This window comes from Desmodus rotundus, chromosome 1, assembly GCF_022682495.2.
Source record: "Desmodus rotundus isolate HL8 chromosome 1, HLdesRot8A.1, whole genome shotgun sequence".
In the NCBI taxonomy this organism is placed as follows: domain Eukaryota; kingdom Metazoa; phylum Chordata; class Mammalia; order Chiroptera; family Phyllostomidae; genus Desmodus; species Desmodus rotundus.
The window spans coordinates 7,683,491-7,700,414 of record NC_071387.1 but is presented as its reverse complement, the minus strand read 5'-3'; the positions used below and the strand labels follow the sequence as shown (position 1 = coordinate 7,700,414).

The following is a 16,924-nucleotide window of genomic DNA, read 5'->3' as shown; positions in this document are numbered from 1 at the left end:
AAAACCTGGTCTGGATGCTTACTATCATGAAAGACCAAAAAAATAGGTGAAAAATGATTTCAGATACGAGCAAGCACCTAATACAAGATCCTTAATTGAATCTTGGGTCAAAAAAAACTGAAAAACTAAGAGCGATATTGGGACAACTGGGGAAATTTGGATATGTACTATATATTAAATAATATTGCATCTATGTTAAATTTCTTGAGGGTGACAACTGATTCATAGATACGTAGAAGAAAGTCTTTGCTCTTCGAAACGCGTCCTGAAGTATTTGCGGGAAAGGTGTGCTGTTGGTACCTATCCCTAACTGGCAAATGGTTCGGCAAAATATGTCTGCTGTTTGTGAAACCAAACATGGCAAATGTTAACCATTACTGAATCAAGGTGAAGAATGTACGTGTGTTTATTGCACTACTCTTGTAACTCCTCTATAGGCTTACACTTTTTCAAAGAGTTGGGAAACATTTAAAAGTTATGGATTCCAGAAAAAAAATCAACAGAAAGATACAAAGAATGATTTACCCCCTGTGTTTTGGTTCCCAGAAGTGACTGTTAACAAATACTGTCATAGTTGCTTCTAGTCTTTAAATAAAAATTACAGATATCATCCCCTCTGTCATCACCTCCCCTTGTTCTTACTGCCTTCCAGAAATTGTCAAATTAGAGGGGAGGCGTGCCCATTTTCAACTTTTCTAGGCACTGCCAATACTGTCTCTCAAGGCAGCTGTACCAATGTAAACCCCAGCAGTTTCTAAATTACTATTTCCAACCACATGTTCACTAATATTTGATACTATCAGACATCAAAAATTGTTATCCATCTGATGTGAAAAATTCAGAGTCACTTATACCAACCTAGGATCACAAAAAGAGCCTCAACAAAATAAGAACTTCACCCACACCCTTCCTTTACATCCTTATTAGAAAGCTAAGAATAATAAACCTACCTGGCAGCATACTCTAAGAATAATTAGTCCTATATGAAACCAAATGCCCACAAAAGCACCAAAAGGTGTTTGGAAAATAATTTCCTGTCTTTTAAAATACATAAGACTAAAAAGTTAAAAATTAAAAACTAAAATAAAAAATATTAAAAAGTTCAAATTCAACCAGCAAGTATTTACTAATTAAGTGCCAGCCACTATTCCAACACGGTGGTGAAGACAAAGTTCCTATTCTCACAGAGCTGACATTTTAATGGGGAGACAAAAATTAAAATACTAAATAGCCCTGCCTGGTGTGGCTCAGTGGGCTGAGCTCCAACCTGGTAACCAAAGGGTCTCTGGTTCGATTCTCGGTCAGGGCACATGCCTGGGTTGCAGGCCGGGACCCCAGTGGGGGTCGCACAAGAGGCAACCACACATTGATGTTTCTCTCCCTTTCTCCCCTCCTTCCTCTCTCTCTAAAAACAAATTAATAAAATCTTTAAAATATATATAAAATAAAATACTAAATAAATATACAAAGTATAGGATAGAAAGATGCTATAAATAAAATAGAGGGACAGGGGACAAAGACTGACAGAGGGGGCAGTGTAAGGACATAGCAAAGTACCAGGCAAAACCTCCCCAAGGCAGTGACACAACATAAACTACGATTTCAGCACCAACATCTGTTTCACAAAATACTCTTCTTCACCCTTCCATATCCCCCCTTTATTTTTTCCAGAGAAAGTGTGCAGCAGTGGTTCTCCATTATTACTATTATTTTAGAGGGTGGGGGGGGTGGGGGGGTGGAAATGTCATACCAAATGCTGACGGGTACTTTACAAACAGGTGCAAATTTCAAGTCACACTTACTCTAAAAAAAATGTTGAGTCATTTGTCAGTGAGAAGTCTGATGGGAAAGTGAAGTTGAACTGCAAAAATTCTACATGGGTGTGGACCAGTGTGGCTCAGTGGTTGGGTGTCGTCTCACAAAGCAGAAGGTTGCGGGTTCGGTGCCCGGTCAGGGAGTGTACCAGAAGCAACGTACTCTCACACCAACATTTCTCTCCCTCTCTTTCTCGCTCCCTTCCCCTCTCTCTAAAAATAAATAAATAAAATCTTTAAAAAAATTTTTAATGGAATCTCAAAAAAAAAAAAGAAAAACCTTACCAACGCCCCAACTCTATAATCTGCATATTTACTTTCTATCACATATGAAAAGAAGGTAAGAGCAACAGGAAAATGTATTTGAAGAGAGATCCCGGGGTTTTTCACTCAAGGGTAGACAATTCTTTAAAAGACGCACCATCTGTATGATTTAAAGAAAACCAGCACCCACTAAAACTTCCTACCACAGGCTTAGGCAGTGGTTTGGAGGGCTTCACCACCTGGAGCTAGGAGGTGCAATACTACTAACATTTTAAAGCCAAGTATTCACTACTCTTTCTTCCTCAGATTATTTTGCTGATTCCCCAGTGCCCTGAATGAAATACCTGTGGACTATTCTATCTTACAAAACTCTTACTCTGATTTCAGCTTTCCTTGTACTCGCCTGATTACAAAATTCCCTCTTCCATCTACACTTATCATCTTATCTGCTTGTCTTCTTTCTCATCCAATGATTCACCTATTCTTCCAGGCAGACTTACAGATCCCAAAACACTTATTTGTACTTCAGGAGTTCTTAAATATATATTTTTTTACCATGAATCTCTTTGGTGGTCTGGTGAAGCCTATGGAACCCTTCTCACATTGCTTTTAAATGCATAATTAAATACATGAGATTACAAAGGAAACCAGTTACACTGAACTGTTAGCAAAACAATTTTTAAAAATCCTGCTATAGTAATATATGTGCAGGCTGACCATTAAATAACAAGGTTTGACAGTGGGTCTAACAATACCATAAATGTGAAGAAATTAAAAGCATAAATGATATTCTGAGATATCTGCAACAACTGTGAAGATGATGCAGTAATATCTGTAATTTTTATCGGTGACAAACTCACAGGAATTGCTAATTGTACTGTGGATTGTTGCCTACATTCATAACAGAAGAAAATAATAAATTACAGTTATCCCCTCCCCCCACCCGGTTCTATTCACCAACCACTGAATCTCGGATTAAAAACCTTTCCTAGCTCAAAGCCTTGCTCGAACTAATTTTTGTCACCAATTTTAAAATAAAAACACTGAAATCTTCTTTGACCTACCTCTTACCTGAACAAATCACCATGCCTCTTTATTTTCACGCAGACTTATACACAGAGCCCTGTTCATTGCTACGGTTTGCCTAGCCAGCACCCATTTAAATTTTGCCAGTCAACAGAAGGTGAGATTGAGGAAAAGGAGATGGAAACAACCGACAGTCCCTCCCTCCAATACCTCCAACAGCCAGTGGAGAGACACTGCTAGTGGAGAGACCCAGCATAGTGTGTGTTTATGGTAGGTGGGCTGCCCGGCAGACAGGTGAGTCCCGCTTGTCAGGAGTCCCCGAGGCACGACATCTTCACCGGCCGCACTCAGAAGACATTCCATTTCAGTCTCGCCTCCAATACTCGGTTCCCTACCTGCTTCGCCCCGCATCCCATCCCCCACGCGACCCTCCCTCTCGCCCGCCCCAGGCCGCTGGGCGCCAGCGCTCCGCAACACTTCTCCCTTCGGTCTCACCGAGTTTCTGCCCACCCCCACTTCCCCAGACACTGGAGGGAAGGGCCCAGGGGTCAGCTGAACCCCGCGGCCCGGCCGTCAGGCGCAGGCTGTGGCCCAAGGCCGGAGCAGCCCGGTCGCCAGACACGAAGCTGTGCACCCGGCGCGGGTTAACTGGGGACGGACACTCACCGAGAGGATCCAGCAGGGAAAGGAACCGAGGTCTCCGCCCGATCGTCACTCGGCCTCGGAGCAGTCGCCCTCGCCGCGAACTGCCACCAGCACCTCCGCCGCCGTCGCAGCCAGTCACTAGCTGGCTTCTCTGCGTCCCGAGGTGGCGCTGCCGCCACGCCACCGCGCGTGCGCGGCGCCGCGGGGACCACTGGGACTGGTAGTTCGGGCGTGCGGCCAGTAGGGGCCCTTCCGCTCTAGACCGCCAAGTGCGGTCCACGCTGGAGCGGTCCTGGGGGACCGCAGTACCGCGAAGCCCCTTCCGGGAAATCGTTCTTCACCGCGCACAGACTCTCACTTCTGCTTACGGTACTGCTGGACGTGAAAAATGCACAAGTGTTTGTGTAAAGTGAAACAACTCAGAGCGCTTACGTTTTCGATAACTGTCACTTGCCCAGAACGCATCATTCCAAACTTTCCGCCTCTCCTTCCCCCCCCCTCTTCCTCCACCATCCCCTCCCCCGCCCCCTCTCTCCCGTCCTCCTCTTTTAGTGGTAGCTGGACTTTTAAACCTGATTTCCCACTCCTTATTTTATCAAATTTTACCTATTGTAAACGTGACCATACATCTTTTAAGTTGATTGATAATTTAATTTTCTTAAAAAAAAAAAACTGTTTACAAAGACAATTAAGATAATCAACTGAGCTGAACAGCTGTAGAAACCTTAGAGTTGGAATATACCTTAAAGGTATTAGTCCAACTCGCGCCTGGGCAGGAATTCCCTCTTGCACATTCCAGCCAGAGAGTCATCCAACTCCTATTTCAACAGCTGTTCAAATTTCAGGGAGCTCACTATCTCCAGTAAGGCAGCCGGCTCCATTGTTGGACAATTCTAAGTGTTAGACAGTTCTGCCACCTGCTGAACTGAAATCTGCTTCTCTACGCTGGCTAGAGAAATACATAATGTTTACCCCTTGACATCCTTTCAAAAAAAAATGAAAACAATGATTATATCTTCCAACACTCAGAGTCTCCACGCAAAAAAGAAAGTAATATTTACTTTTCTATTTCAAATGCGAATCATCACCCAGACTACTTTCTATTTAGTCATCCTCCTTGATGTATTACCGTGAAAAACTGTCAAAATTTGTTTCATATTCATTGCCTCATTTTATTACCACAATAGCATTCTATGGTAACCTGGTCAAGTATTATTGCTATCATATTGTCATTGGTCTGATTCAAAAATTCAATTCATGTCCTGGCCAGGTAGCTCAGTTGGTTAGAGCATCACCCTGGCACATCACAGCTGTGGTTTCCATCCCTGGTCAAGACACATACAAAAAGCAACAATGAATGCATAAGTAAGTGGAACAACAAATAAATGTTTGTCTCTCTCTCTTAAATCAATACATTAAAATTTTTTTAATTCAATTAGATCAAAGATTACTTACCAGTTGTTATGAAGCATTGCAGAAAGCACCAGAGAAATGAAAAATGCAACGGGACACAGTTCACACGCTAGGGTGAAAGGGAAGCTCACACAGATTAAGGAGAGTAATAGTAAACTAAGATTCAAAGTGCTATGAGATTCCAGAGAAAGTCTTCATCAAGTTGAGAGGCCATGACCTTAGAAAACAGTGACACTGGATGGTTGGATTTCAAGAAGGGAAATGGCGGGACAGGATTGCGAAGAAAGAACCCAGCCGAAGCAAAATGAATGCACAGCCATGGCCAGGTGGCTCAGTTGGTTGGAGTGTCTTCCAGGGCACCAAAAGGTTGTGAGTTTGATTGCCTGGTCAGGGCACATACCTAGGTTTTGGGTTTGATCCGTGGTCAAGGTGTGTAGAAGAGGCAACCAACTGAAGTTTCTCACATCGATGTTTCTCTATCTCCCCACTCTCTTTAAAAACAAATCAATAAATATATCCTCGAGTGAGAATTTAAAAAAATAAATATGCAGATGAACACATTCATACTTTGTTCTCAACACTGAGTATTTTGCTGAGCTGGAGCACACAGACCAGAGAGGAGGGGAAAGAAAGGACCCCAAAAGTTTTTCCAAAAGTTGCAAAAACCTCCTGAGGGTCCCGAAGAAACTACACTGGGAATGGTAAGTAAAAAGGGCACTGCAATGGTCCATTGTAATTGTTCTGAGTCCTGCTGTGTCATCTACAAATGAAGAATTTGAACTAGATCAGCAGTTTTCAATCTTTTTTTCTACCTAGCATACCCAAATAATACAATCTGACATCAGAACAATGGATCAGAACACTACAACAGTAATTCTTGTGGAATATGAGTGCATATTCTCAGCACCTTTTACAGAAGGGAAAGAGAATTCAAGAGATGAAAAGATGCTCAAAATAAATAAATAGTACTCATTGAAGATAGAGAACTTTATCTTATTCACCACTCTCTCTGGAACCTGGCATAGTACCTAAGATGTCATACCAATTTGTTTGATTGGCTTTGGGTTGGTTTGGGCGCCTTTTTTTGCCTTTTTAAATCATTACTATTTTATTTTTTCAATTACAATTTACAATCAATATTATTTTGTGTTAGTTTCAACTATACAACATAGTGGTTAGACAATCATACACTTTACAAAGCATTCCCCCTGATAATTCCATACAGTTGTTACATTATTGACTATATTTTCTATGATGTATATTTGTTTGTTTTTTAAATGAATGGGGTGAGTCATCACTGGTGTGGCTTAGCGGGTTGGTCATCTTCCGGTAACATAAGAGGATGCTGGTTCAATTCCCAGTCAGGGCACATGCCTGGGTTGCAGGCCCAGCCTTCTCTCACACATTGATGTTTCTCTCCCTCTCTTTCTTTCTCCCTTCCCCTTTCTCTAAAAATAAATAAAATCTACTCAGGCTGGTGTGGCTCAGTGGATTGAGCACCAGCCTACAAACCAAAGGGTTGCTGGTTTGATTCCCAGTAAGGGCATATGCATGGGTTGCAGGCCAGGGCCCCAGTAGTGGGCACACAAAAGGCAACCACACATTAATGTTTCTTTCCCTCTCTCCCTCCCTGCCCCTCTCTCTAAAAATATATACATAAAATCTTTAAAAAATAAATATAATCTTTGTTTTAACTTTTCCAACAAGTATTTGTTAATTAAGCCATGATTCAGGATCTTAGGGTGGGATGTACCCAGATCCCTGTTCATCTCCCTGGGAGAAGGACGGAAGACAGAGAACAGGTGGGGTGCAGCCAGTTCAGGTCTTCCCAGGAAACGTGCCTTCTGCCTGGTGGTCATCCCAGGCCGACACCCAGGCTATGGGGCAAAGGGACTTGTACACGCTGGTACCATTTGCACATGGAAACATCTCCCCCTTTAGCAGCCATTGCCTTCTCACTGCGTGGAAATCCAGGTAGTTCTGGCAACAGTTCCTCGTCTGGTTCTGGTTGGGGAAGCGGCTGTCAAAAGGGGCAGTCTTGTAGCTCTTGATTTTGGTCTTCATGCCTTCTGCCATGTTGCTGACTCCTAAAAACGCCCCTGAAGCCACTCACAGCACAATGTAAACAGATTTTTTAAAATCTTTTTAAAAAAATAATGAATGGGGTGAATAAACAGTGAACCCTGGCCAAAGCCCTCTTCCTTCCACACCACTCAGCTTTCCCTGACATACATTTATATACGCACAGAATTCATACTAAATCTTGATTAGAGCTCCATAGTCCCCATAGACTACCCCACCACAGAATCGGAGAGCAGTGACAAAGTGTCTTAGAAGTAGCCAAGAAAGCCGGAGCTATACCAAATGATCTGAGGGGCCTTTGACAAGTATTTATAAACAAAATTATTTTATCCTCAGGTCTGTGAAAGGCCCCGAATTGTCATAATTAGAGATAGGTACATTGCAACACGGATGTCTGAGCTGTCTCAGAGATCATCTAGTCTAACCCCCTCACTTGACTTTGGAGGCTGTTCCTCAAGAGATCCTAATTAAGAAGTATTTGCCCCTGGGAAAAGTAACATTTTAGGTTATTACCCATCGAGGCTTAGAAAATAATGACAGTTCTATTTTGGGGACGGTGAAGATTCAGTGCAAAACAGCTCAATTTTGATACAGCACAGCTGTGAAAACAGCATGGCTATGAGATAGCCCTGGGGCCAGGCCTGTCTCCGGCCAGGCAGCTCTGCTCCGCTCCGCTCTACTCGTTCTGAGTGGGACATCTTCTGCGATTCAGCTCAGCCAGGGAGACGCAGCCTTTAGCCTCCGATGGAAAGGACAAGTGCATGCACCAGGAAATAATAATAGTTACATGAGAGAAAACAGTATCAGAAGGAAAAACAGGGCCACCTCCAGAAGAAAAAATCAGGAAGACAGACAGCAAGATGAAAGGGAAGAAACAAGGACTTCACCTAAGAAATAGATTTACTCAGCACACGGCTTAGGAAATAACTTACTTTGAAATGGTAGTACACACTTGGCTGTGGAAAGCCACAGCCTATGGAAAGTTTAATCTTAGTGTCTCATCTGAGTCAATTAAATTATAAACTAGGTGTTATGTAAATGCAGCAATAACATGAGTAGAAACCCATATGGTAGAGAATTCACAATTTTACTATGAATAAATTCTGAGACTGTATTTTCAACTGTGAAACAGAGGTGTCACCAACCTTTACTATCCCATTTCATTGTTATAAGGATAAAGCCAAGCGATGCAGGGCAAAGCTTTGCTTACCATAAAGCAAACACAAATGTAAGCTGCTATACTATGACATAGTTCAAACCCAAACAGCAAGCAAACATCTGACACACCCAGAGCTAAGGCTGACTTAGCCATTTTTCATTCACAACATTTCTTTTCTAAAATTTATTTTCAATCAAACAGGTAATACAGGTATTCATTTTTTATCTTAAAAAAATGTACACAAATAAGCCTAAAGTTCCTTTAAATCCACCAAGAGGGAGCCACTCTTGTCAATATAATAGGTATCTGTCCAGATTTGAAGGGGGGAGTGTGTTTAACACAAATAGGATCATATTATACATACTGCTCTGTGTTCTGTAACTTGCTTTTTTTTTTTTTTTCATTTAATAATAAATCCTGCCCTGGCTGGTGTGGCTCAGTGGATTGAGTGCTGGCCTGTGAACCATAGGGTTGCCAGTTTGATTCCCAGTCAGGACACATGCCTGGGTTGTGGGCCAGGTCCCCCATAGGGGTAGCATGAGAGGCAACCACACACTGATGTTTCTCTCCCTCTCTTTCTCCTTTCCTTCCCCATTGTCTAAAAATAAAATAAATAAATCTTAAAAAATAATAATAATAAATCTTGGGCATCTTTCCAAATCAATACACAAAAATCTACCTCATTGTTTTGAGGCTTTGCACAATATTTCCATAGTATAATCTACATTGTTTACTTAGCATCTTTTTTATTTATTTATATTTATTTATAGAGAGTGAGGAAGAGAGAAAGAGAGGGAGAGAAACATCAATGGACTGCACGTGCCCCACCAGGGACCAGGCTCACAGCCCAAGCACTACCCTGACCAGGAATAGAACCAGCGACCTTCCACTCTGCAGGACAAAGCTCAACCAATTGAGCCACAATGATCAGGGCACTTGACATCTGTTATTATTGGACATTAAGGTTGGCTCATTACATTTTGAGTAACAAAAAATACATGTGAATTAGCTATGTTATTTTTTTAATGGGAAAAGTTTTCTAAAGCTCTGGGAATCTGTAAACAAAAAAATTCAAAAGACCCGCATGGAAGCTGTCTTATACAAAGGTAGCAAAAGTTAGTGTTCCCTAATAAAGTCCTCTTTGTACTTTGGAATAATCCAATTGAAAAGTAAAGGACAAGACTCCAGTTATAGCCTCTGGACCCTTGGTTGTCCTGTCTTGGCCCCAACTGGCAGGCTCAGAACTAGTGGTTAGTACTCAGAGGTCAATTTACTATAAAGCTGATGGAGCTTATAATGTAGGGCTCCTCACTTGCTTGGGGACCCTTCTAAGGCAATGTATTCACATAGTCATACAGTTTTGTAACATTTGCCAATGAATTTTAAATTATTGGCTAAGTTAGGGATGACAGATAAAAGCCTAAAACTTGAGAATACTAAAAATGAGGAAAGTGATTCCTGTAGAACAAGGTCATAAATCATGCAACTCACACTTCAGCCCAAAGAAATCTACTACAAACCTTATTTTTCTGCCAGTACCGGGATGTCCGGACCGATAGGAGTTGCAATGATAAGACTTTGGTGCATTACTTGATTTGGGATTTAACCCATAGCTAATTATAAGGTAGGAAGTATCTTTAACAAAATCATATCTTACATATTTTTTGCTGATGACTCTTTTGTTTTCTTGTATTAATTTTAGTTTGAACTTCTTAAAGGTTTTCAAACTTGGTAATTTCCGATAAAGAGATTTTGTTTAGTAACAAGAAACTGTAGACAAAAAAGTAACATACAATTCACTCTTCAAATAACACAGATATCAACCATTTTAATGGCTATATATTTCACAATACTGATGTATCATAATTTGTCATTTCAAAATGGAAATTGTTTATTTCTAATAGCAAATTTTTAAGTGTTAAATTCATGCAAAGTTTTAAAAATCCTAGAATACAAAAATTAATAGAAATTTAAGACTTTTAAAAGACTATTTAAAAATACATGGTAGAGTACTATCATACTGTTGAATAACCTGCTTTTTTACTTACTCTACAACACATTTGATTTGCTAACTTGACAAGCTAATTGTAAAATGTATAATAAAATACCAAGTGCCAAGAGGAGACAAACACCACTGAAGGAGCAATGTGGTATGACTTGTTCTACTGGACATCAACATTGTATAGCTACAGTAATTAATAGAGATGCTAACGAATATACTAACGTGAGAAATGGTGCTGGGACAATTGTGTATCCATTTGGAAAAAATTGACTCACACTATGTACAACTCATGTATATACAAAACCAATTCCAGGTGAAATATAGAGATCTAAGAGAGACAAGTGAATCTTGTCTACTAAGTTTTTAGTAAATAATTAAGAATATCTTCCTTTAAAAATATTTTATTTACATATTTTTAGAGAGAGGGGAAGGGAGGAAGAAAGAGAAGAGAAACATTGATAGGTTGCCTCTCGCACACCCCCAACTGGGGACCTGCCCCCGTAACCCAGGCATGTGCCCTGACTGGGAATCGAACCAGCAACCTTTCGGTTTGCAGGATAATGCCCAACCCACTGAGCCACACCAATCACGGCAGAAGAGTATCTTCATGATCTCAGGATAAGGAAAGATTTTCTTCTTTTTTTAATCAAATTTATTGGCGTGACATTGATTAATAAATTTATATAGGTTTCAGGTGTACAATTCTGTCATATTGTATTGTCTGTTCACCATCCCAAGTCAAGTCTCCTTCACCCCCCTGGAAAGATTTCTTAAACAGGATATAAAAAGCATAACCATAAAGGAAAAAGTTGATAGATTTTCTGTTTGTCTAAATATCTATTCATCAAAAACCAGTACTAGTTCTATAAATTGATTTTGGTGATGCTTACATAATTTATACATAAGTTAAAACTGTACAGAACTATATACAAACACATACACACAAATGCAGGCAAAAACATAGTGAAACTAAATAAGGTGTGTAGTCTAGTTAAAAGTAATATACCAATGTCAATTTCCTAGTTTTTCCAGTCATATAAGATATCACCATTGGAGGAGGAGGAGTGAAGGGTACAGAGGATTCTGCTATTTTAACAACTTTCTGCAAGTCTGTACTGCTTTCAAAATTAAAAGGTTTGAAAAAAAATAACATTAAGGAAATAAAAACACATGTCACAGAGTGGGAAGATACTTGCAACACATATAATGACTGAAAAAAATTACTAGTATCTAGCATGTAAATGATTAATTACAAAATAAAGAACTCAATAGTGAAATGGGCACTTTCAGAAAAGAAGAAATTGAAATGATCAGTAAAAATATGAAAAGGTACACACAAGTCCATCTCTGATCAGGGAAATTAAAATTAAAAACACAATGAGATGCCAGTACACATAGCCTAGACTATCAAATAAAAAGTTTATATCAAGTGTTGACAATGATATGAACACCTGAAACTCTCATAGACTTCTGGTGACAAGCATGTTGGAAAGCAGTTTGCCATGATCTATTTATTAAAAGTTGAACCTTTTGATCCATAATTTCTAATCCTGGTCATATACCCTAGGGGAATTCATAAATGTGTGCACCAAGAGTAATGTGGAAGCATGTTCACAGCAGCACGGTTCTTTTCTTTTTTAATCCTCACCCAAGGATATGTTTATTGATTTTAGAGAAGAGGAACAGAGAAGAGAGAGAGAGAGAGAGAAAGAGAGAGAGAGAGAGATTCAAGTGAGCAACATTGATCTGTTGCCTCCCGTACACGCCCTGACCAGGAATGGAACCCGTAAACCTTGGTGTCCAACCAACTGAGCCACTTGGCCAAGGTTAGCAGCATGGTTCTTAAAAGCCAAAGTCAACATACAACATGAAATGAGATCTATTGTAATACCATACAGAAGTGAAAGTGAGTGAATTAGAGCTACACAGAACAGTAAGGGTAAAACTTTTAAACAGTATTGACTGAAAGAAGCCAGACACAGAAGAATGTGTAATCTCTGATTCCATTTACGTCCAGTAAAAAAACAGACACTCAACCATAATGTTTGAGGAAATATAGCTAGGTGGTAAAACTCTAAAGACTGTTACAATAAAGAAAAACAACTTTTTTTTTATAAGAAAGGGGGTTGTGATCAGTTAGGAGGGAAAATGAGGGACTTCTGGGTCCTGACAATTCTATCTTGAGCTGGATATTCATTTTATGATTATTCATAAACTGGACGTTTATATTTTATGTACTTTTCTGTACTCATATTGTCATTTATAATAAAAAGGTTTAAAATATGTCAAACATTGAGCACCTAGTAGATACTCAAGGGTAGCTACTATTGACATAAAAAAAAGCCAGGTGATTTGTGACAATCTCTAAGAAACATAGCTAACTGGTTAAGGAGCAGAACCTTAACGCCTGCCCCGTCACTGGTTGTAAAACAGGTGCGTACACACACACACACTCACACACTCACACTGAGTATGAATAAAACAAGTCCAGAAGGCTGCACAGGAAAGTGGTGACAGTGGTTACCTTTACCAGTGTACAGGAATGGGGCTAGGAAGTGGGGGGCAGGTAGACTTATTTCCATTGTACACTGTACCCTTTGAATTTTATACCATGTCCATATATTTCCTATTTTAGAGATTTAAGATAGATAGTATCAAATATTATCACACAAATTCTTCAGAGATAGTTCTTTATACTTAGATTATTTTACTTCCAAGGAAAACTTAAGACAGAGAAAAATTAAAACTAACATTTTATGTATAAAATTAAAATGCTTTACAATTAATCAACTATGTGAAACATTAACAACAGCCTTAGGAGGAGGCAGAATTATATCTGCTTTACAGACTAGCAAACAGAGCATAAGAGACATTAAGTGACTTGCTTTTAATCTCTGCTAAATAAGTGACACAACTGGAGCTGTTTTTATGATTCCAAACCCCATGGTCTTTCCTCTCTATCGTACTATCTGATACAGTATATCCTCTTAATACCTTCCACCAAAAAAATATATATGTGGAGAACAAAAAATACTTATTACTTTTCATTGTGAAGGAAAGGGAGGTGAAAGTTCTCTATTAATTACAAAATTATTGCCCTGGCTGGTGTGCCTCAGTGGATCGAGTTAGGGCCTGGGAAACAAAGGGTTGCCAGTTCGATTCCCAGTCAGGGCACAGTCCTGAGGGCCAGGGCCAGGTCCTCAGTTCAGGGTGTGCGAGAGGCAACTGATTGCTGTATCTCTCGCACATCGATGTTTCTCTCCCTCTTTTTCCCTCTCTTCCCCTCTCTCTAAAAGTAAATAAAATAAATAAATAAAAATAAAATTATCTTTTAAAAAGTGAAGACAAAGAAGAAAACTTATTGCATAGCACATTACATTTCCAGAAGTACCAAAAATAAACACATAGATAAAAACGAACCTTCAGGTGTCAGGGAGACACTTTTGTTTTACTCCAGTGCTGTTTAATGAAGGTTAAAAGATTATTCCCAGCCCTTTAATAAAAAAGGCATCTATGTGGCCAATTTAAGAGAGTATTTAGGTGCACCACTTTTTAAAGCATTTCTAAAAGTCTTTGTCAAATTCAACTTATCATCAGCTACTTCTCACTGAAAGAAATCTTGAAAATTGGTCTTAAGAGGCGTTTTTAAAATTTTTTTATTTTTCAATTACAGCTTTGTTTCAATATTATTTTGTATCGGTTTCAGGTGTACATCACAGCAGTTAGACAATCATGTACTTTACAAAATGTTCCCCCCAATATTTCCAGTAAGGGGGCAGTTTTCTTGAAGAGCTTTTGATATTTCTTCTCATTGTATTAATACAATGACATGATTAATAATATTATCACTATTCTACAACTTTCCAAGTATTTTCACGTACAATATCTCATGTGATCCTTGCAACAGACCACTAAGACAGGTAGGACTGAAATCCCTGACATGCAATTGATGATGAAATTGAGGCTCCAGAAGGTTGGTTTTTTCCAAGGTCATGTGCCTTATCTCTTAGTTGAATATTCTCTCCAACAAAATATATGGAAAATTCTCAAGTATCAGGGTCTAAACATTCGACTTGTCATTTATACAGGCCTTTCTCTTCACCTCTCTGCCTTTCATTCCCTTTCATAAAGGAAGATTTAGCAGCTAAATGATAGCCAATCCTAATCGGTCCTAATTCTGCTTAGCTTTGTGAGATTAGATGGGAAATAGAAATCTATCTTCATACTTATGGGAGCACTGGATAAAATCTACACTTGTCTACAACCCATTTCAAAATATTTGCAACCTATGTAACTATTCTTTATCTTAAAACAAAAATCTTACAAACCCGAAGCTCAGGATGACAACCTAGAGTACAGAAATTAAAAATCAAACTGCCAAGGCTCAAACCTGGCTCCGTATCTTCTCAGCTGTGTGATCTTCTGGGCAATTTTCTTTACCTCTTGGGGCTTCAGATTCCTTAGCTCTAAAATAGGCATTAAAAAATGCTTTCATAAGGATTAAAAGATATAATGCACATAAAGCATTTAACTTAGTGTCTAGCACTTACTTAAATATTGATAACTTGGCATTGATACTTCAGCAAACTAGATTTACACATTTTCCTATTGAAGCCATAAATGATCACACTTTAGAAAATACTGTAACATATAATACACCTAATATATTACAACCACCAATATACTCAATTCCCTTCAGAAGTTAGCAGATATCACTTTTCTAAATCTTAGAAAAAGGGGAGATGCAAAAGGGTACTCCATCAATCAAGGGTGAGGCTGAAATTTAAAGCTGTGTTTTCAATGGAAGTGGACTGTGACATCTACAGAGGAAATTTGATATGAAGCTGTAATGTGGCTGAATGGTGATTTGTCTTGATAATAGACTGATGCAACTTAAAGGGTCAGTGTTACTGCAGTATTACAAGCCCTGTTCAAAGAGATGGATGATGCAACTTCAATAGTAAGAATGGAGTGAACTCTGAGTCACCAGTATAACCTTTGGAGAGCACTAAAGGAGAGAGGAAAATTCTTGAGTACTGACTCCTACACTCAGCATCTTAGTGAACTGTGTGTAAGATGTTTCAATGCTATGTGGACACAGTACTGCCTATACCCATGAATCTCAAAAATGCATTCAGTGGGAAAGTACTGGAGTCATCAGTTTCTGACCACGATCATGTCCCACGTATTTTCTGAAAAGATTTTGTATCAGGCCTTTGGATTGTCCCTAGTAGGTACTCCAAAAACATCTGGTGAATGAATTTATTTTTAAAAATTGTTAAGAGCATGGGCTATGGAGTCATGCTGACTGGGCTATCAATCCTAACTCCATCCTCTCATAGACACAGAACAGAATGGCGATTACCAGAGGGAAGCGGAAGTGGGAGGAGGTAGAAGAGGGCATGGGGTAATAAATGGTGATGGAAGACTTGACTTGGGGTGGTGAGCACACAGGGCAATATACAGATGATGTTATAAAATTGTACAAATCTGTGTTTGCAAAAATGGAAATGCCAAATACTGGATGGAAGGACTGAATGACACAGGAAACAGAACTAAGCTTGTCACACAGTAAACTTGAAGGAAATAGTAACCTGTATTATTTTTTGCTACATGTTATACAAGATTAAGGCACTATTAAGTATTAAGTGTACCAAAAGCGTTTAAGCACAATCAGACAGAGGGCAGAAAAGTATCAAGAATAAAGGATGGGGAAGGTCTTGTAAATGATAACCTGAGCCACAAAGGGAAAGGATGGACATGGTAGAGGAAGACAAGGGGTAGGACACTAGAAAAATGACAGATCCAAGGAAGGGAGCGAAGGCATTAGGAAGCTCTTCAAGGCGCCATTTGACACAGTGGGGAGGGGATTCAGGGATAGGAGACAATTACTTTGGCCAGGCCTGTCCTGTGACTTACCATGAGGCATGGCAATGTGAGGAGACCTGGTATAGACAAAGATAGCTGGGCAGAGGGTACAGGGGCGACATACTGGCTAGGAGGAGCGGCCGGGCGGTGCCTAGACCAAGGTCCCGACTCGAGCGCTGCGGGCCGGTGAACAAGAGGTTCTGAGGCTCAAATACCTAGTGGCTATGAAGGGCAGATAAATTGTTTTGAGGCGATCTTGGCACCTAGGCGGAGACCTGCTGCATGAGATGGGATGGAGGCCGGGAGAAGGAAGAGCCGCTTCCCGCTTCGGGATGAGGGACAGATGGGCAGGCGGGAAGTGGAAAAGCAAAAATTCAAGTCCCACCGCCAGAAGGGGAAAGCAGGGACCCGACTCGTGCCCCAAAGGGCGCAGCGTGGAGGCGGGACCTCAGCGGTTACCGGCAGAAACAGCCTCCGGGTGAGAGGTAGTAAGAGGGACGGACAGCTACTGAACCAAAGAGTCCATCTTACGGGGGCGGATGTTGCCTCCCATTGGTGGTCGTTGGGCGCGACCAGCAACCAATGAGTCAGCCCGGGAGGCGTAGCGGTGACGTTAGTTGCAGAGGAAGCTGCTTCGAATCGGCGGCGGCC

General features: G+C 40.2%; 1 protein-coding gene, 1 long non-coding RNA gene and 1 pseudogene across 6 annotated transcripts in view; all 3 read right to left on the bottom strand.

The window, feature by feature from the left end:
• GAPVD1 (GTPase activating protein and VPS9 domains 1) overlaps positions 1-4,092 on the bottom strand; it is a 58,984-nt gene extending 54,892 nt beyond the window's left edge. For 3 of the 4 annotated variants that reach the window (XM_024562026.4, XM_024562025.4, XM_024562027.4), the window contains exon 1: positions 3,771-4,091. The gene's annotated coding sequence lies outside the window, so the exon portion shown is untranslated. Of the gene's footprint in view, positions 1-3,770 lie in introns of all 4 variants that reach the window. The other variant, XM_024562023.4, reaches the window with a different exon arrangement.
• A 1,267-nt stretch (positions 4,093-5,359) lies between these two features.
• Positions 5,360-16,781, bottom strand: LOC128780475 (uncharacterized). 2 transcript variants are annotated; one of them, XR_008426407.1, is made up of 3 exons: positions 16,325-16,781; positions 14,796-14,871; positions 5,360-5,653 (listed from the first exon to the last, which is right to left on the bottom strand). It is a non-coding gene; the product is annotated as an uncharacterized lncRNA (long non-coding RNA). The 2 variants fall into 2 exon arrangements; XR_011651034.1 differs by lacking the exon at positions 5,360-5,653 and having other exon boundaries at positions 13,141-14,871.
• Positions 6,981-7,254, bottom strand: LOC112306530 (cytochrome c oxidase subunit 6B1-like; annotated as a pseudogene).
• Positions 16,782-16,924: the final 143 nt, after the last annotated feature.